This window comes from Moschus berezovskii, chromosome 4 (genome assembly GCF_049115385.1).
Source record: "Moschus berezovskii isolate FMDL1 chromosome 4, NW_MosBer_1.0, whole genome shotgun sequence".
In the NCBI taxonomy this organism is placed as follows: domain Eukaryota; kingdom Metazoa; phylum Chordata; class Mammalia; order Artiodactyla; family Moschidae; genus Moschus; species Moschus berezovskii.
The window spans coordinates 102,553,293-102,580,374 of record NC_142463.1 but is presented as its reverse complement, the minus strand read 5'-3'; the positions used below and the strand labels follow the sequence as shown (position 1 = coordinate 102,580,374).

Sequence of the window (27,082 nt, the reverse complement as noted above, 5' to 3'; positions counted from 1 at the left end):
CAAGCATCTTTCAATTTCATGGCTGCAATCAGCATCCGCAGTGATTTTGGAGCCCAAAAAAATAAAGTCTGACACTGCTTCCACTGTTTTTCCATCTACTTCCCATGAAGTGATGGGACCAGATGCCATGATCTTTGTTTTCTGAATGTTGAGCTTCAAGCCAACCTTTTCACTCTCTTCTTTCACTTTCATCAAGAGGCTTTTGAGTTCCTCTTCACTTTCTGCCATAAGGGTGGTATCATCTGCATATCGGAGGTTATTGATATTTCTCCCGGGAATCTTGATTCCAGCTTGTGCTTCCAGCGTTCCTCATGATGTACTCTGCATAGAAGTTAAATAAGCAGGGTGACAATATACAACCTTGACGCACTCCTTTTCCTATTTGGAACCAGTCTGTTGTTCCATGTCCAGTTCTAACTGTAGCTTCCTGACCTGCAAGCAGGTTTCTCAAGAGGCAGGTCAGGTGGTCTGGTATTCCCATCTCTTTCAGAATTTTCCACAGTTTATTGTGATTCACACAGTCAAAAGCTTTGGCATAGTCAATGAAGCAGAAATATATGTTTTTTTGGAACTCTCTTGCTTTCTCCATGATCCAGCGGATGTTGGCAATTTGATCTCTGGTGCCTCTGCCTTTTCTAAAACCTGCTTGAACATCTGGAAGTTCTTTAGCTTGGGCTTCCCAGGTGGCGATCATCATAAAGAACTCACTAGCAATGCAGGAAACTTGGGTTCAATCTCTGGGTCGGGAAGGTCCCCTGGAGGAAGGCATGGCAACCCACTCCAGTATTCTTGCCCGGAGAATCCCATAGACAGAGGAGCCTGGCAGGCTGCAGTCCACGGGGTCGCAAAGAGTCAAACACGACTGAAGCGACTGAGCACGCACACAGTTTAGCTGCGGGCTTCCTCTTGTGCTGTGCGTTCTATTTGTTGTTGTGTTCAGTTGCTCAGTGGTGTCTGACTCTTTGCGACCCCATGGACTGCAGCACGCCAGGCTCTTCTGTCCTACACTATCCCCTGGAATTTGCTCAAATTCACATCCGTTGAGTCGGTGATGCTATCTAACCGTAAGTTTTTCCAAATATGTGACTTCCTGTCACTCATCTCAGGGTCACACAGGCTAGTCTCACTGCCCTCAGGACCCTCTGTACTGTTTAGTCCCTCTCCCCTGCCAGCTCCTGGTCTTCTACCGTCTCTCCTGTTTTGCCTTTCCCAGAATGTCAGAGTTGGCATCGTGCAGTATGCAGACTTTTCAACTGCCTTCTTTCACTAAGCAACATGTGTTTAAGCTTCCTCCACGTCTCTGTGTAGCTCGACGGCTCAGTTCTTTTAATCGCTGGATAATATTCCTTTGTCTGGATACACCGTCATCTGTTTATCTGAAGGAGCTATTTTAGTGTTTATTTTAACATGAGGTGACTGAGCCTGATGTTGGGTAAGCTTTAGATCACACCGTTTTGGGGCTATATCAACAGGATTTGAGCCCAACCCAAGGTGTTTGATGCCAAATGCTGCACGACGCTGTTCTCCATCTGGAATGGGGAGTCAGAGCCACTGTTGTCCTTTACTTTCTGCACCCGAGGTGGGAATCATTCCATGGTCATTGGTGTGGCTCTTAACGTTGCTTTCCCAAGTGAGACCAGGCATCCTGGGACTCTGGGCCAGACTGGTCCTTGGCGTGGAGGTGGTGCGGGGCGTGTCTGGTGTGGCCAGGAGATGCTTGCCTGAGAGAGGACCACCCTGCAGTCCCCAGGGCCCACGTCACCCCCAAACACGTGTGCAGCAGTGGCATGTCACAGGGACAGAAACATTTCCTCCTGCTGAAGACGGGGATGAAGCATTTAAAACATGATATCTAACCCTTCCCTTTGGAGAAGGCAATGGCAAGCCACTCCAGTTCTCTTGCCTAGAAAATCCCATGGATGGAGGAACCTGGTAGGCTGCAGTCCGTGGGGTCACTAAGGGTCAGACACGACTGAGTGACTTAACTTTCACTTTTCACTTTCACACATTGGAGAAGGAAATGGCAACCCACTCCAGTGTTCTTGCCTGGAGAATCCCAGGGACGGGGGAGCCTGGTGGGCTTCCATCTATGGGGTCACACAGAGTCAGACACGACTGAAGTGACTTAGCAGCAGCAGTAGCAGCAACCCTTCCCTTTCCCTTCAAAAGCCTCTGGAATCATCTTGCAAAACCTTCTCTCCCCCTTTGTCCTAAGGTCTGGGTGCGAACAGCTTCCTTTGGGAGGCCGTGGCAGGGTCTTAGATTTCACCATCGAGAAAGCCCCGAAGATTTTTGGAAGCAAGCCTCCGATTAGACTGATCTCCTCTGCACCACGGCTGCCCTCCTGCGTCCTTGCTAAGCCACAGGGAGAATCTGCATGTTGGCTAAGCTATTTGCGGATGTCTTGCCGTGTGCATTTCTGCTTGCTTGGTGCAGCCACCCAGATTTAGCTATTGAAGTTTCCCTCATAAATCAGCCACTCTGAACATCTTAATCATCTCCCTCCACTTTGTCTGTAGCTCTCTGCCCTCCAAGAAATAAATTACCCGCAATTACTTAAAGTTAGTAATTGAATTTATTTTAGTGGTAGAGAGAAAATTTATCCATTTTGCTAGTAATTTGTAGTCATTTTTAGTAATTGTTAGTAATTTTCTAGTAAATACTAATTAAATGTTTCACTAAGTAAAAGAAGTACAGACTAATGTATTCACTAAGCATTAGTATTTCCAATTTATCTTTATACCAACAAGTGATTTAGGTTGAGTTGACAGGATCCAGTAGAATTATTCTCATTGTGTTAAGCTTAAAAAAAAAAAAAAGCAACAGCAGCGAAGAATTAGAGAGTGTGTGCCCAGGGGTCTGCAGTGTTGTTACAGATGGGTAAACTGAGGCAGGGGACGACCAAGATGCTTGTCCAGGATCAGTTGCACAGTCGGTGGAAGGAGAGAGGCCCTGGACTTCAGACTTCCTGTCTCGGAATCTTACATTTGGCTCCATGCAATCTCCCAGAGGATGGCACGGAAAAAGACAAAAGCACTCCAGAATAAAGGTGTCAGCTCCCACAGGCGTGGCTGGTGTGGCCCAACCACAGAGGCGTTCTCAGCTCAAGTGACCCCCAAGGCCTTGACTACGATGCTGATTGATCCCTGCCTAGGTCAAAAGAGCTTTATTTGGGGCCATTCTGAAGATGTGCTAATTTTGCAGGTGGATCTGCCAATAAGATTTCATAGATGGACAGCAGAAGAAGTTATTTCACCAAATGAATCTATTAACACTTGTTAGGTGACCAGTGCTTACTTTTTAAGCAGAAAGTTACTTTGTTTTTTGAACGTTATTCTCGGGGACTACTCCATGTGGGGGGCATCACATTTATTATATGGCACCAGAATCATTCCTTGTCTATTTTTCCAGCCAGACCTTCAAATCATGTTTGTTGGGTGGAAGAGAGAAGTGGTGATATTCCCCAGGACACGTTCCTAGTTAGAAAATAATAGCTCTCTAGAATTAATTAACTAATGGGAGTTGATGCAGTGAACAAATATTGACGACAAACTCTACAGAGGTGTTTGCTTCCCACGAATGTTGTGAGGAGCCTGCAGACCCCCTGGCTTCCATTTCCTGACCAGTAAAGTCCTGGAGAAGATGCTTGAGAGTCCTGTGGACTGCAAGGAGATCAAACCAGTCAATCCAAAAGGAAATCAACCCTGAATATTCATTGGAAGGACTGACGCTGCAGCTGAAGTTCTCATACTTAGGCCATCTGAAGCGAAGAGCTGACTCATTGGAAAAGACCCTGATGCTGGGAAAGAATGGACGCAAAAGGAGAAGAAGGCGGCAGAGGATGAGACGGTTGGATGGCATCACTGACTCAATGGAGATGAGTTTGAGCAAACTGCGGGAGATGGTGATGGACAGGGAAGCCTGGTGTGCTGCAGTCCATGGGATGCGGAGCCGGACACGACTCAGTGACTGAACAACAATGACAGAAAGTGAGGGGCTAGTCTGTGAGGCCCGATGGCGCGCTCTCTCCAGCTTTTCTCTTTTTAATGGAGAAGCAACAATTCAAAGATGTTTTTATGTTGACTTCAAATGTAATACTTGGTCATGAAGAATATTGTGAGACCTGAAAAAAAATGACACTGAAATCATCCACTGTTCCTAAGTGTGATTTCTCTATCAGTACATTTTCTCAGAGACTCGTGTTTCCCTGTAGGTTTGTGTTTCAGTAGTAATCAATCAGAAGATAAAACTTCAATTTTTTTATTTTTCCTTAGACAGGAGGCCTAAATACGTCAATATTGTCTTTGTAAATACAGTTTTTAATGGTTAAATAATATCCCATCACATGTAAGGACAGTAATTTGGCTCCGATTTGGTCATCTATTTTTGTGACATTTATTATTTGAAATGTTATTTGCATTTTTCATTGTTTCATTATTATAAACACTCGGATGTTTTCATTATTATAAATAACACTTCTGTGAACATCTTTATAAAGCTTTTCAGATGGTTTTCTTTGGTTATATTCCCAGAACAAAGTTATGAGGTCCAAGGGTACGAGTATTTTAAGGTTCACATTCAGTCAGTCAGTCAGTTCAGTCGCTCAGTCGTGTCCAACTCTCACATTACTTCTTGCCAAATTGTTTTACAGAAGCGCTGTGCCCAACAATATGTGACATTTCCCATTTCACTCATGTTCCGTCTCTGCATTGACTACTATGATGAAAAATTCTGTTAGTTGGATGGGAGAAGAATCGTGTCATGTTTAATATTCATTTTTTCTTCTACCAGGTAGTTAAGTCTTCTTCTTCAAATTAAAATTTGTATTCTCTTCTCTTGGAATTGCTTGTTTCTGCCCTTTTCCTATTAATCTGTTGGGACATTTATGTGTTTCTTACCCATTTATATGAGCTTCTTATTATATAGAGGTATGAACCCTTAATTATATTTCTGCACATCTTTTTCTAATGGCATTGATTTCCAAGTCGGCTTTCAAGCTCACAGTAATTCTTAAATGATCTAGGGGACAGTGTGGCCTTTCTAATTTCTTTCCTTCAATCGATTGTAAAGTTTAGAAGGACAGGAGCCAAGGGAACAGAAGCCTGTGCAATGAAGATGTTGGGTGTTTTAAAGATCCACGGGAGCCTGGCTTTTAGAAGCCTCTCCCCTCCAGCTGAGGAATCCTTCTGTGGATTAAACAGGAAACTTCCATCCCTCACAAGGCAACCATATGAACCACACGTGTCTGCATCACACCTCGAGGGGAGCTGCCCTGAACACATATGAAACAACTTCAATCCAACATACATGTCCAGTTAAAGCACAGCCTACAGGGGTCCTGGAGAAGGGAAAGGCTCCCCACTCCAGGGTTCTGGCCTGGAGAATTCCAGGGACACTGTAGTCCATGGGGTCACAAAGAGTCGGACACGACTGAGTGACTTTCACCCACCCACCCACCTGCAGGGGTGGACCGCGGTGCCCCCACGCCCGGGCATAGTCTGCCTGGCAGTTTCTCTGGGCCCAGGTGCCACTGCCTGGGAGCCAAGGCCTGGGCAGAGGGACCCACAGCCCTGCTGAGACGTCCACCTCCCAGGGCAGAGCTGGAACCTCTGAGAGCAGAGGGCCCTGCGGGCAGTTAGCTCAGCAGAGGGCTCTGAAATGACCCGAAAGCAGCCCCTTCCAGGAAAGATCTGAGGGTTGAGTGATGCTTCCACACCCGCAGGTCCAGCCAGGTCCCCTTCTCATCGTTCTCAGCAACAGGGATCCGAAAAGACACATGAGCATCTGTAGGAGCAGTTTTTGTAGAAAAGTCTTATGAACTTAAAAACTTCCACCAATCAAGTCGATTCCCCCTTGAGCTCTGTGGGCCTCCTGCCCCTGCCCAGTCATTCCCTGAAGCCAGTCCTGGGCGCCCTGCTGGGCATCCTGCTTTGCCCTCACGTGCAGAAACACACAGGCCTAGAAATGTCGTGTGTGCGCAGGTGTGTGCCTGCACACACGTGCGTCTTCTCATGTTCGTGTACATGCATATGTGCTTATATGCATGTGCGTGCGTGTGTGCATCTCCACACGTGTGTGACAAGCAGAGCACTGTGCATGCGCTGTAACCCAGTCGTCTCACTTAACCCGGATGGAGACCTTCCGGGTCAGCAGTCAGCCTGTCTCCTGTGTCGCTCCTGTGAGCACCAGAAGGCTGTGCTGGGAAAGAACGTGATTCAGCAGAAATGGAGCAAGGACCACACCTGCACTAAACCCCCAAGGTGAAAGGCCACCAGTGTCCTTCTGCAACTTAATCTTCTTAACTCTGTAAGGACCCCGTCTTCTGCAGTGGTGTGATCATAAGTTTAAAGCAGTTTTTTGACGGGCAAGTCAAGAGATACCTAGAAAATCTGTCAGGAAGAATCTAAAATATTTTTCTGTTCACTATTTAGAAAGCAAATCTCATGATAATGTGCCATTATGTGAACTGGATTATAAAGAAAGTTGAGCGCCAAAGAACTGATGCTTTTGAACTGTGTTGCTGGAGAAGACTCTTGACAGTCCCTTGGACAGCAAGGAGATCAAACAAGTCCATCCTAAAGGAAATCAGTGCTGAATATTCATTGGAAGGACTGATGCTAAAGCTGAAACTCCAATATTTTGGCCTCCTAATTCTAAGAACTGACTCATTTGAAAAGACCCTGATGCTGGGAAAGATTGAAGGTGGGAGGAGAAGGGATGAGATGGTTGGATGGCATCACCAACTCAACAGACATGAGTTTGAGTAAACTTCAGGAGTTGGTGATGGGCAGGGAGGCAGTCCTGGCATGCTGCAGTCCATGGGGTCGCAAAGAGTCGGACACGACTGAACGACTGAACTGAACTGAACTGACTGAAAGTGGCATTTGGTTAACACTGATTAATATGACACCGCTGCATGTATCTAAAAGGGATTTTACAGTATAAAGACTGGTGACATCTCTTGGCACATGATGGGAAACAGTTGGATCCAGAGGCATATGGACACGCAGAGGACCAGAATCTGAGCCTGGACCCCACCTGCTGCCTCATTGGACCTTCTCCCAGTCACTCCCTGCCTTGGTTTCCTCATCTGTATTACGGGGCTGTCTCACATGACTCTGAGAGCAGAATCAAATAACGAAGTATGTGACAGCTTGTGCATAAACTATGAAAGGGCTTCCCAGGTGGCGCAGGCTGGTAAAGAACTGGCCTGCTAATGCAAGAGACTAAGAGATGCAGGTTTGATCCCTGTGTGGGGAAGATCCCCCAGAGGAGGGCATGGTAGCCCACTTCAATATCCTTGCCCGGAGAATCCCATGGACAGAGGAGCCTGGCAGGCTACAGTCCATGGAATCACAGAGAGTAGGACAGGACTGAACAAGTGAGCACACACCCACACCCACACACACACACACACACACACACACACGGCTGGGAGGAAGCTTCAGATTAACAGGATACTGTGTTTCTACCCTGAAGCTGAGCAGTGACCCACAATTTCCCCAAAAGGAGCTGCTGTGGAAGCTTCTTGGGGCCCATCTTGGCTGCCTGGTAGGCCTGGGGTCTGCAGACACACACCCAATCTGCGGTAGGACCTCACTCCAAGGAAGACGAGCAGCTTTCCTAGGAGAGGAGGTCCTGGGGAGCTCTTCTGCTGGAGATCATGCCAGAAATTCCACGAGTCGCCAGAGGATGTGGGTGAAGCCTGCCTCCTGGAGTGACCGGTGCCCCAGGGTCCTGTGACTAGACCTGTGGGTCAGAGGCCATGGGGTCTGAAAGCCCGGCCGGGTCCTGTGGAGCAGGCATCGCGGGCGGCCTCCGGAGCCAGGTCTGCGCCGCAGGTCTCCTGCCGCTCCCCCGGCTGGTGTGCAGGGCTCTCCGGGGCTGCCCATCCGCTGCCCGCCTGCTGCACCAGCAGCCTGCCCCACCACGCTGCCCCCTGGGCCACACTGACTCCCTGTTCTGAGTCCCAGCGGTCACTGTGATGGCAACAGAAGGGGCACGATGTTCGTCTTTTCTTCAAAGTCCATGTTCTGCTCTATTTAAAGGAAGGTGCGCTCACACCAGTTCAAAAGGAAACCATGTGCACAGATTTTATTTTTAATGTTTCTATCTTTAAGAAAACTTTTATTTATTTTTTATTTTTACAATGTTGTGTTGGTTTCTGTCGTACAAGAACACGAACCAGCCAGTTATACACCCCCTCCCTCCCCCGGTGTCCCGCCCTCTCCCCCAGGTCCCCCGGCCCCTCAGGTCATCACAGAGCCCCAGACTGGCTTCCCTGTGCTACACGGCACCGTCTCACCAGCTCCGCTCACTACTGTGTATGTGCTGATGCTACCCTCTCCATATCCTCCCCGACGGGGCCCGCAAGTCCATTCTCTACATCTGCGTCCCCATGCCTTTCCTGCAGATAGGTTCAGCAGTAGCATTTTTCGAGATTATATATATATATATATATATATGATATGTGTTTAAAAGCTTGGTCAAGTAGCCAAGAGGAGCTTGAATGCAAAGAAAGTTTAACAAATACATGTAAAATCTGGTTCTCTCATGAAGATAAACCTTTTCTTAAAAAAAAAAAACCCAAAACAAACAAAAAAAAACAACAACCCATAAATAAAACCTTACCACAACAGGCAAAGTTGCGCTTAGAAAAAGTGTGGTATTTAAAATTCAACAATGCTTATCTGCTACAGGCTGATGCATGTTTAAAAAGATCTACTTCTTACAAAGATCTCCTATTTAATTAAGAAAAACTAACATCAAAGTGTTTTTTTGCATTTAAAATTCGTGTTTAAACTTCTCCTAGGTTAAGTGAGCTTAAACAGTTGCGATTCCTGACTTTAACAGCATTATAAAATACGTTAGAGATTGAGGGGATAAAATTCTGCCATGTTAGGTTATAACCTAACTGCTATTTGCAGTTGTAAGGAGTACTAATGGCACAGGGACAAGATTTATTGTCTCGAAGACGTTCTGCGTAACATGAGCCTTGTCATTCCATTAATAACGACTGCTTATGAGCCATCTTGTTGGCATCTTTGTTGTCCTGAAAACTTAAAACTCATAGCACAATTCTTTACGATACGGTACATTGCCCTCTCTGGATATTTCTGACCATTATCCCATTCGGTTATATTCAAAACTGCTGCCTCCGGAGAGAGCATTGGGCCGACCTTTCACCCCCCAATAGTCTTGGTTCAAATGGCGTAATAACATGTAGTGAATATTTACAAGCACACTTACAATAGAGTACTGCTGTGAACATTAGCACATATTTGCTGCTCAATCAGGCTTTGATGTAGAGCTCTCTGAGCACCCCAGAGAAAATGCAGTCCCTAGTAAGCTGTGCTAGATAGACACCCTTGAACCTGCACGGCTTATGTAACATAAACGGACACGACGCAGAGGAGGCAGGCGAGCCCCGAGTTCCTGGATGCCCGAGCCCTGCCAGCGGACCGCGCCGGGCAGGAGGCAGGGGCCCTCCACACCTGGAATTCGGAATACGTCCGCATGAGGGGCTTACCCAGAAAAAGGAAATTAGAGCCAAATGACGTGGTGGCACCAGGTGGCTTAATACATATTGACCCTTGTCTCCTGTACAATGTCACGAACCTCCATCCATAGTGCATCAGGCACTCTATCAGATCATTTTTAAGTGACGTGCAAGAGGCCCCCAGTTGTGCTCGTGCTGAAGCCTAGTCTGTGTCTTCACAGAAGTGCTTTAGAAAGTGTGTATGTGTGTATAAATGTATGCTATCTATTTATATATGTTGCCAGAGTGACATGTGGAAGGCTGACATAACTGGTGGACAGGGTCAGTGAGAGGAAATGGCACCGTCTTTTTGGTGGCTATTAAAGCAAAATATGTATTAAAAATATAGTTTTCTTTGCCTGCTTAGTTTCCAGTTTCTATACCAGCCTGCAGGGTGAGTGTGTAAGAATAGGAAAGACAAACTGTCACTAAAAAGCTCAGCATCTGAAGCAGAATCAAGATGCTGTAGTAGCTGGTATGGAGATCCCCTCCCCCACAAACACATCAAAAACAAATTCACATGTGGGACACTTCTTAATGGAAACGAACTGGAAACTAGCATAACTCCTGAAAACCAAAGCCGCAAGAAGGATCTACACATAACTCGGTAGTATGGGAAAGAAAAGAATCAGGTCGGGCCCTGGGCCCCTGGGAGGGATCCGCAAAGAGAAGGTCCACAAGGGTAGACTCCAGCCCTGGAGTCAGCAGGTCAAGTCACAATTTGGGCATCCCAGTCCAGGGGTCCTGCAAGGAGTGGCCCAGCCCCCTTGCCTCCTGGGAAGTCTGAGACAGAAGGTTTGGAGAAGTCTAGACTCTACTCATCAGAAGCACATCCTGGGTTGCTGACAAACAGGGTGGAGAGTCGTGCACTGTGAGCAGCCTCCCTGCTGTATTTCCCAATCCAAAGGGGCCAATGCCCTGGCTCCACTCTCTCCACACCACAGTCTGGCACAAGATCTTGGCAGAGACTCGATCTAGCTTTGCAGAGACAGACCAGGACAGCTGGGGGGTAATCCCGGAATAGCCTCAGACGCCACAGTCAGTGAGGGCTCAGAGCAACAGGAGCAGATGCAGCAAGCATTAGTGTGTGCACGGGGCGCCACAACAGGAGCGTGCGAGGGCCAAGGGATGATTCCTGAGCAGACAGGCCCCGAGAGAGGGCGTGACCTAACTAGGCAGAGACAGCCCAGAGGCCCTGGGGTGCGGTTCAGCTGGGGCTTCAATGGCCATCACGAACACACCACACTATGTATGTAGGGGTTTGTCTTTCAGCTTAGCACTAGATCACACCACACTATGTATGTAGGGGTTTGTCTTCCAGCTTAGCACTAGATCTGGGCAGACAGGTCCTGGGTGAGGTCTGCCACAGAGGCAACCCAGATCTCAGGCAGCAGTGCAGCCACCTCAATCCTTGCAGCCACAACCCCCCAAACTCCAGCCCCAGCCCACTCCACACCACAGCCTTATACTAGATCTGAGACAAACGATAGGGACATAAGCTTGGGCTGACCCTGAGTGGAGCTGCAGATGTATATCCTGTGTGAGTACATGGCCCTCACTTGCTTCACCACTCACTTCCTTTGGGGCAGGGCATGCACTCAAGGGCAAAAGCCTGATTAAACCCAACCCTCAAGGCTTCTCCTCCAACACTGGGGAACACACCCTGCCCTGAGACAGCCACGATACAGATCAGAGAGAAAGACCACCTCACATCCAGCACAGGTTTTCGGTACTACACCACCAGTCACACCCCACTATCGAGGGGATAATGATCAGCACAAACTGAGGAAAGACATGACTGGCATCCATCTGAAACCAGCCCTCACACCAAAACATGCGACTCATGGAGGCTACACAGGGACACTCCCACATAAAAGCAGCCATTCGAGAGTACACTGGATAACTGTTGCTCCTAAAATCATAGAGACAGAGAAAGTTAAGTAAAATGAAAAGGAAGATCTACTCCCAATTAAAAGAACAACAACAAAACAAATTCCCTGAAAGAACAAATAATGAAACAGATCTCACCAGTCTACTAGACCAGGAGTGCACAAAGGAGGTAATAACTCAAGATGATAAAAGTTATTTATAACAGAATCACAGCCAATATACAACTCAATGGTGAAACACTGAAAGCCTTCTCACTAAAATCTGGAACAAGACAAGGATGCCCATTCTCAGCACTTCTATTCAACAGAGGATTGGAAGTCTTAGCCATAGCAACCACACGTGAGAAAAATAGAAGGCTTTCAAATGGAGGGGAAGCTTTCACACTGTCATCACGTGCAGATGTGATGCTGTGTATGGAAAAGCCTGTGGACTCCACACGGAAACTACCGGAACTGACACAGAGCCAGTGAGTTCGCAGGATCCAAGATGAACACACAGAGATCGGGGGCGTTTCTTTACTCCAACACTGACACATCAGAAAGGGAATGTGAATAAACTGCACCTTTAAAAACTGCAATCCCAAAAATAAACTGCTTAGGAATAAACCTCACCAAGGAAGTCCAAGATTTCTATGCTGAGAACTATACAACATTAATAAAGGACATTGAAGATGATTCAAAGACATAGAAGGATATCCCAGCTCCTGGATTGGAAGAATTAATATTGTTAAAATGGCCATACTACTCAAGACAATCTATGGATTTAATGCAATCCCTTTAAAATCATCCATGACATTTTTCACATACCAAGAACAAATGATCCTAAAATTCATACGAAACCATAAAAGATTTAGAATTGCAAAAGCAATCGTAAGGAAAAATAACAAAGCTGGAAACATAACCCTCCAAGACTTCAGACAATACTACAAAACAATAATAATCAAAATTATGTGGTATTAGGACAAAAATAGACATGTGGATTAATGGAACAAAACAGAGAGCCCAGAAAGAAACCCACACATCTGTGGTCAATTTACCTTTGACAAAGGAGGCAAGAACATACATACAATGGGGAAAAGACAGTCTCTTCAGCAAGTGGTGGTGGGAAAGTTGGAGAGTCACATGTAAATCAATGAAGTTAGAACACATCCTCTCACCATACACAAAAATAAACTCAAAATGCTTAACTCCTTAAACATAAGACATGACACCATAAAAGTAGAAGAGAACATAGGACATTCTCTGACATAACCGTGCCAACATTTTCTTAGGTCAGCCTCCCAATAGAAATAAAAACAGAAATAAACAAATGGAACCTAATCAAACTTACAGACTTTTGCATAGCAAAGTAAACCATACAGAAAATGAAAAGACAACCTATAGAATGGGAGAAAATATTTTCAAATAATGCAATCAGCAAGGGCTTAATTTTCAAAATACACAAACACCTCATGCAACTCAACAAGAAACAAACAAAAACAACCCAACCCCAAAATGGGCAGAAGACCTAAAGAGACATTTCTCCAAAGAAATACAGATGGCCAATAGGCACACAAAAAACTGCTCCATATGGCTAATTATTAGAGACATGCAAATCAAAACTAAAATAAAGTACCACCTCACACCACTCAGAATGGACATCACTAAAGTGTCTACCAGTAAAAAAGGTTGGAGAGGGTGTGGAGAAAAGGGAACTCTTCTGCACTCTTGGCAGAAATATAAGTTGGTGCAGCCACTGTGGAAAATAGCATGGACGTTCCTCAGAAAACCAAAAATAGAATTACCATATGATCCAGCAATCCACTCCTGGGTATATATCTGGACAAAACTATAATTCAAAAAGATAAATGTACCCCTAGGTTCATAGCAGCACTAGTCACAATACCCAAGACATGGAAAGAACCTAAATATCCATTGATGGATGAAGGGATAAAGAACATGTGATACACACACACACACACACACACACACACACACACACACACAGAGGAATACTACTCAGCCATAAAAAAGAACAAAATCAAGCCATTTGCAGCAACATGGATGCAACTAGAAATGATCATACCAAGTGGAGTAAGTCAGAAAGAGAAAGACAAATACCATATGATGTTACTTACATGTGGAATCTAAAATATAACACAAATGAACCTATCCATGGAACAGATTCATGGACATAGAGAACAGGCTAGTGTTGCCAAGGGGGAGAGGGCTGAGGGAGGTATGGAATGGAAGGCGGGGGTTAGGAGATGTAGGCTTTTATATACAGAATGGATAAACAACCCTCCTACTGTGTAGTCCAGAGAACTATACTCAGTATCCTATGATAAACCATAATGGAAAAAGAATATATAGATATGTATATACACTAAGTGACTCTGTTATACAGCAGTAATTTATACAACACTGTAAATCAACTATACCTCAATAAAAGAGGAGGTAATAAAATGCTAACTGAATGAAGAAAGAGTATCAACAGAAACGTACGTCACTGTAACCAGGACCTAGAAACCATAAACGTGAACCAATGAAAAATAGACAATTCAACTGCCAAGACAGAAATATAATCTAGAAGCAATGAACAGCAGACTAAATGACACAGAAGAATGAATAAGTGATCCTGAAGATAGCATAATGGAAATCAAATCCAAAGAGGAGACAGAAAGACAAATTAAAAAAAAAAAAAGCAAGACTTACAAGACTTATGAGACAACAGAAATCACGCCAGCTTTCACATAATAGGGATTCCAGAAGGAAAAGAAAGAGAAAGGGGGGTTGAAAATACATTTGAAGAAATTATGGCTTAAAACTTTTCAAATCTAAGAAGGAAATAGAAATCCAGATACAGGAAGCACTGAGGGTCCCAAACAAGATGAACACAAACAGATTTATACCAAGACATACCATACTTCAAATGGCAAAAATTAAAGGTAACAAGAGGATTCTAAATGCAGCAAGAGAAAAACAAGGAATCAATTAAAATATAATTTCTATAAAGCTCTCAGCTGATTTCTCTGAAGGAACTTTGCAGGCCAGAAGGAGTGGCATAATATATTCGAAGTCTAGGAAGGGAAAAACCTTCAAACATGGATCCTATACCCAGTAAAATGATCATTTAGTATAGATGGAGAGATAAAGAGTTTCTCAGCCAAGTAAAAACTAAAAGAATTCAGCGAGATTAAACCTACACCCAAAAGAAATATGAAAGGGTCTTCTCTAAAGAGAAAAGAAACAAGAATCTTTAGAAAAGGAACATCACAGTTGGAAAGGTATACATAAAAGGACTGAAGATAAATAAGCCAGTAGATATTTTAAAAAACAATAAAAAAATTGTCAAAGTAATTATACATACAAATAGCAGTAAGAAGATAAGCATGAAGATGTAAAATAGGATGAAGTCACAAAATGTGGGGAAGGGGATTATAAAAATGTAGATCTTTTAGAATGTGTTTGCACTAGTATGACTTCCAATTTAAAGCAAGTAGATATAAATTATGAGTCAACATACTTGAAAACAAGGGTCAGCGCTTGTTAATGCCTATATATGGAATCTAGAAAAATGGTGCTGATGAACCTATTTTCAGGGCAGGAAGAGAGATGCAGATGTAAAGAAAGGACTTGTGGACACAGTGGGAGAAGGAGAGGGTGGGACAAATTGAGAAAGTAGTATTGACATATATACACTGCTATACGTAAAACAGCTAGTAGGAAGCTGCTGTATAACACAGGGAGCCCAGCCTGGTAATCTGGGACAACCTAGATGGATAGGATGAGTGGGGTGGGAGGGAGGTTCAAGAGGGAGAGTATATATGTAGTTATAGCTGATTCACGTTGCTGTATGACAGAAACTAACACAACACTGTAAAGCAGTTATCGTCCAATTAAAAATAAATTTTTAAAATAAAATTAAAAAAATAAATGATGAAAACCCTATTTTAAAAAGATAGCTGTACCACAATGTTTACCTGAATGTTCATAGAAGCACTATTTACAACAGACAAGACATGAAAACAACCTAAGTGTCCATGGACAGATGAACGGATAAGGAAGATGTGAACTATGTATATACACAATGGAATATTAGCTGGCCATGAGAAAGAATGAAATATTGCCATTTGCAGCAACAGAGATGAACCTAGCGATTATCATACTGAATGAAGCAGAGAAAGACAATTTTATGATATCATTTACATGTGCAATCTAAAACATAATACAATGAATTTATTCACAAAATAGAAACAGTCTTCCATAGAAACAAATTTATGGTTACCAAAGGAGAAATAAGGAGAGAGGTATAAATTAGGAGCTTGGGATTAACAGGCACATACTACTATGTATAAAATAGATAAACAACAAGGATTTACTGTATAGCACAGGGAACTATATTCAATACTTTGTAATAATCTATAATGGAAAAGAATCTGAAAAAAAATATATATATATATTACTGAATAACTTTGCTGTATACCTGAAACACAATATTTTTAAAAAAAAAAACTGTTAAAATTTAAAAAATATATAAAGAGGTCAGGTGACAAAGAGGTCCTATCCAAACATGGCAGCACAAAGGCAGCTCCTAAAGGAAGAGTCAGCCCTAGGGAGTGATTCAGATAACTGCTTTCTTGGTCATCTGGGCCTGGAACCATCTGTGGGTGTGAGGACAAGAAGAGATAACAGCCATGAGGAGGAAATGAAGGACCTGGAAGTGTGTGAGAAGAGAAACAAGCAACAGTGAATGACTCTAAGGAAAGCAAAGGTGTTTTGAATTATGCTGGAGACAAGAAGGCTGTGATTCTTAACTTCTGGTTTAAATGCAGTCCCTGGATACACCTTGTAAGCCAGGAAGCTTTATCAGACACCCACATCACATTAGAGCACTAGCCACAGAGAACAGGGCTCAGTAAGCCAGAGTAAAGGCTATTTAACTCCTCTCTGAAGGTCTCTGATGAAGAAGACCATCATTCAGAACAGCCCCTTGCAATTTCAGGCTTCCCTGCTCTGATCCTGCACAGACTGTTTCTCAAATCTGAGAATTTCTCCGTGCGCAGTGTTGTGTATCCAGGAAAAAATATCAAGGCGGCAATATTCCCAGTAACTTTCATTTATGCAGGACTCTATTGAGGTCATTCATCAACCTGTTTCTATTTGAACTGTCCTTGGTGCTTTTCCTCATAGAAAAATGTAAAATTTTACACATTCTTCTTTTAGACTTTACCAATCTTTCACACCATTTTAAGTGTGAAAACGATTTGAGAATAATACTTTACTTAGCTTAAACTCACTTCCCTGGTGGCTAAGATGGTAAAGAATCTGCCTGCAATGCAGGAGACCCAGGTTTGACCCTTGGGTTGGGAAGATCCCCTGGAGAAGGGAAAGGCAACCCACTCCAATATTCTTGCCTGAAGAATTCCATGGACAGAGGAGCCTGGCGGGTTACAGTTCATGGGGTCGCAAAGAGTCGGATATGACTGAGTGACTAACACTTTCACTTTGCTTCAGCTTAAGCTTCAGTTCAGTTCAGTTCAGTTGCTCAGTCGTGTCCGACTCTTTGCGACCCCATGAATCACAGCATGCCAGGCCTCCCTGTCCATCACCAACTCCCGGAGTTCACTCAAACTCACGTCCATCAAGTCAGTGACGCCATCCAGACATCTCATTCCCTGTTGTCTCCTCTCCTCCCTTCTCCTCTCTGCCCCCAATCCCTCCCAGCATCAGACTCTTTTCCAGTGAGTCAACTCGTTGCATGAGGTGGCCAAAGTATTGCAGTTTCAGCTTTAGCATCAGTCCTTCCAATGAACACCCAGGATTGATCTCCTCTAGAATGGACTGGCTGGATCTCCTTGCAGTCCAAGGGACTCTCAAGAGTTCTCTCCAGCACCACAGTTCAAAAGCATCAATTCTTCGGCGATCAGCTTTCTTCACAGTCCAACTCTCACATCCATACATGACCATGGGAAAAACCATAGCCTTGACTAGATGGACCTTGGTTGGTAAAGTAATGTCTCTGATTTTTAATATGCTGTCTAGGTTGGTCATAACTTTCCTTGCAAGGAGTAAGCGTCTTTTAATTTCAGCATCTGCAGTGATTTTGGAGCCCAAAAAAATAAAGTCTGACACTGTTTCCACTGTTTCCCCATCTATTTCCCATGAAGTGATGGGACCAGATGCCATGATCTTCGTTTTCTGAATGTTGAGCGTTAAGTCAAACTTTTCACTCTCCTCTTTCACTTTCATCAAGAGGCCTTTGAGTTCCTCTTCACTTTCTGCCATAAGGGTGGTGTCACCTGCATATCTGAGGTTATTGATATTTCTCCCGGCAATCTTGATTCCAGCCTGTGCTTCTTCCAGCCCAGCATTCCTCATTATGTACTCTGCATATAAGTTAAATAAGCAGGGTGACAATATACAACCTTGACGTACTCCTTTTCCTACTAGTCAATTTAACAAAGGTATATTTTTCCCAACTTTATTATTCCTGATATGTCCCTTTATAATGTTGACTCAAATTCCCCCCTTGGCAACACTCTGCGTTTTATGTATCCTGCAGCCAGTTGGGCATGCCTATTTCCCTATTTCGTCCTCTTAAAAACTGTGGTTTTTTAAGTTTCTATGAGAATTAGACTCTGTATGTGTAACTAATGAATTTTATTACAATTCCACAGGATCTCTTTCCTACTTGTCAGAGGCATCTTAATATTTCATATGTATCTCCTTAAGTACAAGTAGTAAACCTGACGTTATCTACTTTTATCTAACTTGGGAAAATCAGTATATTCAATGGAGAGGATGCGAGGGCAGTTTCTATGCAACAGTTGCTGGATCTACCTGGGTTGGCACATACCAGCAACCTGTGGCTGTGTTTCTCAGATGTACATGGGGAAATATAAGCCATGATCAGAGGTGAAAAGGATATATACCACGCAGGCACAAGAATGTTTAGAGGCATAGCAGCTTGAGTCAGGAAGGGAGATGTGGGCAAAAAAAAAGAGTCATCTTCTAACCTACATTATCCCATGGTTTGTGAGTCCAAAATATGGGAAGTTCTCCTGATATATGTGTGTCACTATAACTCTGCTGGGATTGGCAGGCTGGTGGTTTCACAAGGGTGACAATGGCCACAATATCCAAGTGTTCCACTAAGCACTTATGACTAGTGAAGTGAAGGAAGGAGTGAGCAAAGTGCTCTCAATGCTGGGACCCCATGTCTCATTACATTTCAATTCAGTTCAGTTCAGTTCACTCAGTCATGTCTGACTCTTTGTGACCCCATGGACTGCAGCACGCCAGGCCTCCCTGTCCATCACTAGCTCCCGGCACTTACTCAAACTCAAGTCCGTTGAGCTGGTGATGCCATCCAACCATCTCAACTTCTATCGTCCTATTCTCCTCCCACCTTCAGTCTTTCCCAGCATCAGGATCATTTCAAATGAATCTAGGGGGTACAGCAAAGGTTGTATCTTGTCAGCCTGCTTATTTACATGCAGAGGACATCATATAAAATACAAAACTGGGTATGCAGATGACACCATCCTTATGGCAGAATGCAGAAAAAGTGAGAGTGAAAAAAGTTGGCTTAAAACTCAACATGCAAAAGACAAAAATCATGGTATCTGGTCCCAAAACTTCCTGACAAATAGATGGTGGAAACAAGGGAAACAGTGACAGACTTTCTTTACTTGGGCACCAAAGTCACTACAGATGGTGACTACAGCCATGAAATTAAAAGACTCTTGCTCCTTGGAAGAAAAGCTACTACAAAGCAAGACAGCATATTAGAAAGCAGAGACATTAATTTGTCAACAAACGTCCCTCTAGTCAAAGCTATAGTCTTTGGTCATGTATGGATGTGAATTCAATCATAAAGAAGAAAAGTTGCTCAGTACTGTGTGACTCTGCGATCCCATGGACTGTACCCTTCCTCCTCCGAGGCAAGGGTACTGGAGTGGGTTGCCATTTCCTTCTCCAGAGCATCTTCCCGAGTTGGGGACTCAAACCCAGGTCTCCTGCATTGCAGGCAGACGCTTTACCCTCTGAGCCACCAGGGAAGCCCAAAGCAGGCTGAGCGCCAAAGAATTGATGCTTTTGGAACTGTAGTGTTGGAGAAGACTCTTGAGAGTCTCTTGGACTGCAAGATCCAACCAGTCAATCCGAAAGGAAATCAGTCCTGAATATTCATTGGAAGGACTGATGGTGAAGCTCAATCTCCAGTACTTTGGCCACCTGATGCAAAGAGCCAACTCGCTAGAAAAGACCCTGATGCTGGGAAAGATTGAAGGCAAGAGAAGAGGACGAGGTGGTTGGATGGCATTACCAATTCGGTGGACAGAACTTTGAGTAAGGTCTGGGAGATGGTGAAGGGCGGGGAAGCCTGGCGTTCTGCAGTCCATGAGGTCCACAAGAGTCGGACACGACAGAGCGGCTGAACAACAAAACAAAGCCATACTTCCCACCGCTCAACGCTTACAGAATTTGGCACGTTTGAACAGTCCTGTTATTGCTGTAAACCGTTCTTTGTGCCTAACTTATCTGGGCGCGCAGTTCCTCCACCGGCATGGTGCAACGGTTTGGCAGGGCGGATCCCTGGCTTCTGGTCGCCTTCCGACCAGAGCAAACGCCGCGTCCCCCGCCACGAAGCCGGCGGTGGCCCGCAATTCTACCCTTGGCCCTGGGGTACCAGGCATGGGACAGCCCACGAAGTCCCAAGGGCTCTTCTGAGGAAGTTCAGAGTTCCCAGGGCAGCGGGAAGAGGACAGCTGCAAACAGGGAAGGGACTTTTTTTTTTTTCCTGGTGGGAATTTTACCTCAGGGCAGAAAACTCTAGAGATACAAGCAGAAAAAGAACACTTGGGAGAGGCCTGAAAGCCCCCACCCGTCGCTCACCGGAATGGGTCTCCTGTCTCCACTGCGTCCAAAGCTGAAGAGACCGCCGCCGGCGGCCAGTCAGGCGCCCCCTGGCGTCGCGAGGACGCAGCTCGCGGCGGAGGGACGAGCGCGGGGAGGGCGGGAGGTCCTGGGCCCGCGCGGCTGCGAGCCACACGGCTCAGCTGCAGGAGAGCGCGCCGGCCGTGTTTCCACGGCAACGGTCGGCACTTTGGACGCTGAATCGTGATCCGAGTTAGCGTCTGGGTGGGACCTTTCCCTCTCGGCCGCGCGCAGGGTCTTTTGCTGGCGCAGCCTAAACTCAGCCTCCTCCTGAAAGCGAGCTGCGCCCCAGATGCGCGCTGAGTGGACCTACTCTCTCGCGCCGGCGCCCGACCCGGCCTGCTCTCGGGACCAGAACGTCTGGGTCCCGCGAAGGAGGCCCTGGGCCCGCGTGCTCGGCCGCCTCCCCCTCAGCAGTCGAGGTCTGAAGCCTGCTGCTCTGGGAGGCGCAGGTCCGTGGACCACGGGGAGGTGGGGGCCGAGCCCGGGCGTCCCCGCAGGACCCTGCGGCTCTGCCGCTCACTGGGCATCGGAGGCCCGGCCCCGCCGCCAAAGGGCGCAGCGACCGAAGCACTGCCACCCCCTGTCGGGTCGCCCTGGGTCTCGGGGTAAAAGGCAGCAGCTGCGCCCACTGAGTCCTGCCCCACGAGGGGGCTTCGGACCGCGCGTCTTGTCCCTGTGAATAATGGTCCGGGGCTGTGATGTCACTGACCAGCCAGGGTGACAGCTTTCCGGGCGGGGTTCCAGACCTGAATAGGGAGTACTATGTTTTATTCAGGTGCCCTATTATTCACAGTTTTGATTGATCCTATTTCCGTTTATTTCAGAACTTCTCGCTCCTAAGTCTCCTTTGGACACGAAAAGCCGCTGTTAGACTGAGACTTGAACGTTGACTCCAGGAAATCTTGTCCTTTGATCCCAAACTCAGCCAGAAAGAGGAGTCTGGGCCGTGTATTCCAGCATCTGAATCAGGGGTCGGTCACCCATGCCTTTGAGACACTTGCAGATCTTATAGTCGGGGCCAGAATAGTGAATATAGTCTATTAGTTAGATTTGAGTTGGAAACAGCATTCACTTTTTTATCATTATAAAAATGATTTTTTAAATGTCACGTCTAGACGTTGGAAACACAATGTAACTTTTGTGGAACAACCATGTGGATGAGAACTATTAAACAGAATAATTTATATGTACCCTGGAACAGTGGCAAAATTAAAAAAAAACACTGCTTTCCTTAATTGTGTTATTATTGGCATTGTTGGTATTTATTCTTATTCCAAATGATGTGGGGGAAAGCAAAGGAGATTGTATGAAATCTTGTATTTCTATTACTCCCAGTGTCCTTACAGACAAAAATACTGGTATACGGAAAAGAGTCAGATGAAAGATAAACATTCAATAAAGCCTGAAGTTCTGAATTTGAATATATACATTCATACAAAAATGAGTATGCATTTTCTAGCTCTGTCCACTGGAAACACCTAGAAATACACCAAATCCAGTAATCATCTGAAGGTTACAATTTGATGTGGGAATAATATTTTGCCCAAAAGGAAACCAGGGATCCTTAGAAAAATGACTGAGTCCAGGTCAGGGCAGAAAATACTCAGGATCAAAGAGAGCACTTTGTCATAGTGTTATCAAGAAAGGCCTCAAATACGATCAGAAACTTTTCAAAAGAAACGAGGAGCCAGCTTACAGTCACTTTCACTGCCAAAGAGAGATAATTTGAGTATTGGTGAGAGCTATACTGCAATGAATTGAAATACTTCACTGTGTTCGAAATTTTGAATTCATATAAGCACATGGGGAAAAAAAGAAACAAACGAATTGGTGACCACAGAGGATGCTTGGGGCATTGCTCACTAAGCTGCAGTTCTCTTTACAGAGGGTACCACTGAGTAACTAAACAGTATTTAGTATTTAGGAGAAGTTTCTTTTTATGCAAGTATTGCAGTTAAATACTACATGATGATGCAATATCACCATTTAGTGCCACGTAATCAGTAAACGGATTGAGAGGTCTTGAACTAAAAGGACTGGTAATACAATTTGAAGAAACACTCAGGACTTGATGTCCTCCTCATCAGAGAGCGCACACACTCCTGAAGGGTCTTGCCAGGACTGTAAGCGTGACTCTCTTCAGTCTCTGTATCTACAGGTCCAAAACAGGGACCACTAGACCCATGGCTGTTGAGTAGTTACAAAGTAGTGGGACTGAGGACCTGGATTTTCATGTATGATTCATGTGACTGTAACCTTAAAAGTTGGAGACATGCACAATATTTTCCTATTAAACACAACTTTAAAACATTGCTGGGATTATATTTCCTTTGTCTGTGTGCTCAGTCGCTCAGTTTTATCCAATTCTTTTGGGTCCATGGATCATATCCCGCCGGGCTCCTCTGTCCATGGGATTTCCCAGGCTAGAATACTGTAGTGGTTGCCATTTCCTATTCCAGAGGATCTTCTTGACCCAGGGATCAAATCCGCATTTCTTGTGTCTCCTGCATTGGCAGGCAAGATCTTGGGAAGCCCCATGTTTCCTTTACGGTGTATATAGGTTTATCAGCTATGTAGAAGATTATATTTGAATTGTCAGGCTCTTATACTTTTTAGTTGTCAATGTGGTTACTGGAAAATTTTAAACTACATGTGACTTGCATTTTTGTTACATTACAGCACTGCCATATATTCTACCACCGAAAAGGAAGTATGAAGGACAGAAACACTATTAAAGGACACCCTAGTATACAGTTTAGACTGTGGGAATGCGACAGAAAAACCAACTCAGTTTCTCCAACAAGTGAATGATTTAAAGGGAAAACGAAGGACAGCAATAGACCAAGAGAGATGGAGAACGAGGGAGAGAGAAAGCAAGGAAGGAAGGAAGGAAGAAGAAATTGAAGGTAAGCATACATGTAAGAGTCCTTAGACTGTGAGGATCACAATAAACTGTGGAATATTCTGAAAGAGATGGGAATAGCAGACCACCTGACCTGCCTTTTGTGAAACCTGTATGCAGGTCAGGAAGCTACAGTTAGAACTGGACATGGAACAACAGACTGGTTCCAAATAGGAAAAGGAGTACGTCAACGTTGTATATTGTCACCCTGCTTATTTAACTTCTATGCAGAGTACATCATGAGGAACACTGGGCTGGAAGAAGCACAAGCTGGAATCAAGATTGCTGGGAGAAATATCAATAACCTTAGATATGCAGATGACACCACCCTTATGGCAGAAAGTGAAGAGGAACTCAAAAGCCTCTTGATGAAAGTGAAAGAGGAGAGTGAAAAGGTTGGCTTGAAGCTCAACACTCAGAAAACAAAGATCATGGCATCTGGTCCCATCACTTCATGGGAAATAGATGGGAAAACAGTGGAAACAGTGTCAGACTTTATTTTTTTGGGCTCCAAAATCACTGCGGATCCTGATTGCAGCCATGAAATTAAAAGATGCTTACTCCTTGGAAGGAAAGTTATGACCAACCTAGATAGTGTATTAAAAAGCAGAGACATTACTTTGCCAACAGAGGTCCGTCTAGTCAAGGCTATGGTTTTTCCCGTGGTCATGTATGGATGTGAGAGTTGGACTGTGAAGAAAGCTGATCGCCGAAGAATGGATGCTTTTGAACTGTGGTGCTGGAGAAGACTCCTGAGAGTCCCTTGGACTGCAAGGAGATCCAGCCAGTCCATTCTAGAGGAGATCAATCCTGGGTGTTCATTGGAAGGACTGATGCTAAAGCTGAAACTGCAATACTTTGGCCACCTCATGCGACGAGTTGACTCACTGGAAAAGAGTCTGATGCTGGGAGGGATTGGGGGCGGGAGGAGACGGGGACGACAGAGAATGAGATGGCTGGATGGCATCACCGACTCCATGGAGGTGAGTTTGAGTGAACTCCGGGAGTTGGTGATGGACAGGGAGGCCTGGTGTGCTGTGATTCATGGGGTCGCAAAGAGTCGGACACGACTGAGCGACTGAACTGAAGTGATACATGTAAGAGATTTAAATGCATTACCTTAGTGATTACAGTTTGCGGATTCTATTTGGATCCAAAAGAGAATACTAACTTAGAAACGATAATGGCGGAGGGGGAGGGGGCTTCCCTGGTTAGGAATTTGCCTAGCAATGCAGAGGACACAGGTTTGATCCCTGGTCCAGGAAGGTCCCACACGCTGAGGGGCAACTAAGCCCACAAGCCGCAACCACTGAGTGCATGGGCAGCAACTACTGACGCCGAGAAACCAGCAAACCACAGGAGAGGAGCTCCCGGTCTCCACAACTGGAGAAGCCCCGTGCGAAGCTGCGAAGGCCCAGGGCAGCCATCAATCAATCAATTAATTAAAAAAAAACCCTATGTGATCAAATAAGCTGAAAAAAATGCTGCATTTTTTAAAATGGAAAATTAGAATAGTCTTTTATGATATTAAAGATTTTGAATTAATTTATGATTATAATGCTGTGATGATAATACTTCAAAAAGAGTTCTCACGAGGGGAAACATGCTGACATAATTATAAATGAAACATGATGTCTGAGATTTCGTTTAAAAAAAATAGGAAAAGGTAAGTGCATGGATTGTAGTAAGACAAGTTCAACCATAAGCTGGTAATTGTAGACCATGCCTGACAAGATGGGAGTGTTCTGTTCTGTCTACTTTTGTGTACTATTGAAATCTCGGATTTGAAAAAGAATGATAGGAGAACACAGGTCCACCTAGAATAAGAGCAGCTGAACCTCTCATACAATTCTGAGGGCTAGGAGAACAGAGAGAGTCAAGGACACCATTCAAAACCCAAACAACCAGGGACCCGAGACACTGTGGACGTGACTTGGTTTGTATTCAGCTAGGTCTGGGAGCCACACGGCAGCAGAGGGATCAACAAAGGCCCTGCATATAGAGGAGCGCACAGCAGGGAGGGAGTACTCGAGGCAGAACTCAGGTAGAATAACTCACGGAAAGAGCATGTGGATAAACTCAGAGGATGTCTGAGACATGGCTGGCTCTAGCTCTGGTGACTGGGGAATTGACAGGAAGGGGATCAGTGCAGAGCACCGAGGGGGACAATCTTGAGGAGGCACAGTTACTGGGATCAGCTGAGACCCAGCTGAAGGGAGCATCCTTTGGACACTTGTGGTGATGAAAAAGAATGGTGCAACTGGCAGAAATTAAAGGTCCTACTGGAAGAAAGAGAATCCCCAACTCAAGAGACACACCATGCCTTTCCCCCAAGTCTTAGCTCGGCTAGAGTAATTGCACAAGACAGACCTAGAATAAAGAAATCAACTAAGCCACTCAAAGCACAAATCCCTTCTGACCTGGAACAACTGACTCTCATTCAGGTAAACCTAGTCATGTGAAAATGAAAACTATATAGCAGACATTTCTTCCAAGGTGACAGAAGAGAAAAGTGTAAATTGAGAGTCAACAATTGCAGCAAATGAAAACATTGCCTCAGAATTAATCAAAAAACATTGGGGAATGTAAAATGGCATCCATATTTTGAATTGTTCTGAACAAAGCATTTGTAGATACAAACACATGGAAAAAACTTCAATATTTTACATAAGAAATACACAACACGAGACAGAAGTAGACAGGAAAGAAGAAATGAGAAATTGGAATTGACAGAGATAAAAAAAAATTGAGGGTAAAGAAAATTCTCTGGAAAAGAAAATGCTAAATGACAAGGTACATAGAGAACATATTTATTTATAAGGGACGCTGCATTAAAAATGAAAGAATCAAACAGAATAGAAATGAACAAAAGATAGTGAGAAAGGGTCAGAAAGTCATAGAGACCTAGGGGAAGTAGACCTGGAATGGTCAGCTCTAAGACCTATTCAAGTAGAGCCGAAAGCCTTATTTTAAAAAAGAAAAAATGTCCTGAAGCTCCAGACCACCCTTTGCCTCAGTGAAGAAAAATCAAATTACATTCTACATCTCAGCAGAACACACAAAGTGAGACATTATTTAAAAAAAAAATTAATAGAACTCATTGTGGACAAGTTCTGTATTTTTAGCCAAGGTGTCTGTACTGTATCAAAGCAACAGAAAACAAGATTAAATATATCAAACTTAAGGAGTCCTCAGTCCATCATGAGAAATCTTTAAAGACGAACTCTGATCATCAAGAATTGACAGGAAACTATGAGTTATGTACATCTGGTCATCACTGAATATATGGGATTGTAGATTTAAACCACTGTGTGGTGGGCCCTGCTCTGGGGGCAGCCTAGGAACACCCTCAAACTTCTGCAGGGAGGCTGCTAGTACTCCCAGAGTGGGACAGCCATCCTCTGCCACCAGGGGATCGAAAGGACCCAATGGGCCCCTCCTCCAGCTCCTACCTCTACCCTGCCAATTAGCACATTAACAAAAAAAAGGTAGGAAAAATATAGTTTATAAAGGATATACATTTGATTGGGTTGAAATAATACAATAAGGTAATAATACTATAAGGTAGGTAAAGACAGAAGAAAAAGCAGAATAATGTCCTCCAGCATCACAGTAGTAAAAAGTTGAAGTTGATAGATAACATTTGAAACATATGCTTCAAATATTAGAAATGTGACAAAATACTAAAGGACTAACGTGTCAAAACTTTTAGTGCACTAACTAGCTATCCAGGCCTTCCAAAATACCCAGCAAAAGACACACAGACACAAATATGCATACACAAAGAAAATAAACTAACAGAGAAAGAAACCCAGAAGATACACTCTACTA

The 27,082-nt window shown here is 44.5% G+C and overlaps 1 protein-coding gene across 1 annotated transcript in view; it reads left to right on the top strand.

Annotated features, from left to right (window-relative positions):
* The window catches only part of LOC129556737 (myomegalin-like), a 631,881-nt gene that overhangs the window by 397,664 nt on the left and 207,135 nt on the right, over positions 1-27,082 (top strand).